The sequence below is a fragment of the Odontomachus brunneus genome, unplaced genomic scaffold, assembly GCF_010583005.1.
Source record: "Odontomachus brunneus isolate Ranch 3 - 2012 unplaced genomic scaffold, Obru_v1 Obru_scaffold_298, whole genome shotgun sequence".
In the NCBI taxonomy this organism is placed as follows: domain Eukaryota; kingdom Metazoa; phylum Arthropoda; class Insecta; order Hymenoptera; family Formicidae; genus Odontomachus; species Odontomachus brunneus.
The window spans coordinates 63,970-65,436 of record NW_022639748.1 but is presented as its reverse complement, the minus strand read 5'-3'; positions in this window follow the sequence as shown (position 1 = coordinate 65,436).

Here is a 1,467-nt window from a genome sequence, read left to right as displayed (position 1 = left end):
ATGGGTATTATTTAGCATGTTTATCATTGTTGTGTTAGCACTGGTCCATAACGGATGTTTGGGAGATAAAAGGCAAAAATTTATATTTATATACATATATATTTATGTTTATGTGTCTCATGTACTTGTATTATATTAAATATGGACATTTTCATTACAATAAGTGTATGGTACTTCTTTAAATTTATAATAATTTTTTTAAAGACACATACATCTAATTAAATAGACTATCTTTATAAATAATATTAAATTTCATATATCTTTTAATCTACAAGTAAATATTACATGCTAATTAACGATTGTTCTAAATGCAATATTACATACAAATTAACAATCATATAAATTAATCTTTAATCGTAATGAAGAAATCAGATTTCCATATGATTTCAGTAAAGTTCGATATATTTCAATAATTTTCATCGACATTTCAATGAGAGAATTTTCTTATTCTAACTAAATGTAGAAAAATAAAAAAATTACATTTTAATACATTAATCAATTATCATCAATTATCAACGAAATTCAGCACGATTTCGTTATTTAGTCAAAACTTTTCACGAAGTTTTTCATTGATCAATAAATGAGGTACATTAAGTACTTATTTACAATTCATTATAAATTTTAATTCTTTCATCAAGTTTCAGCGCAATTCAGAAAAATTTTTAAAGTTATTGAGAAATATTTTTATGAATTTTTTTCATCAATATTTCAGCAAAGTTTCAATACAATTTACTTAGTTTTCATTACAATTCAGTAAATTTCATTAAATATTTCATTAAATATTTCAATATTTTTTCATTATTTTTCAGCAATATTCATTAAAAATTCATTGTTTTTCCACACTTTTCACTACAATTCATAATGAAAATCATGATTCATGATGAAATATTTTCAATAACTTTTCAGTAACTTTCATTTCTCATTTCGACGATTTCATTGCATTTTCAGCAAATTTTTTCCATCAGAGTGCAGCACAAAATTTAAATTTATTTGCAGTATTCCCTCAACGATCGACTTAATTATTAATTAATGAATTTAAGGAAGGTATTACAAAGATATACAATAAATTTGTTGAATAAATTTCTGGCAAACTCAAAGTAATAATAATAAAACTGTTAGTTATAATTTTCCACTCGACCGTGTAAACAGTTACATGGTTGAGAGGGAAATTATAACGCACAATTATGTTACTGTTATTTTGTATTTGCTGAATTGTTTTGGAAAATTTATTATGTATACATAAATGTCATACAAATCATTTTATATGCTGTACAATTTTATCATAATTTTATTATCTAATTGATCTAATATTATAATATAATATAACATATATGTTATATTTGCTGTACAATTTTATCATAATTTTATTAACTAATTTATCTAATATTATATTATAATATAACATATATGTATATCGATATATATATATATATATATATATATATATATATATATATATATACAGGG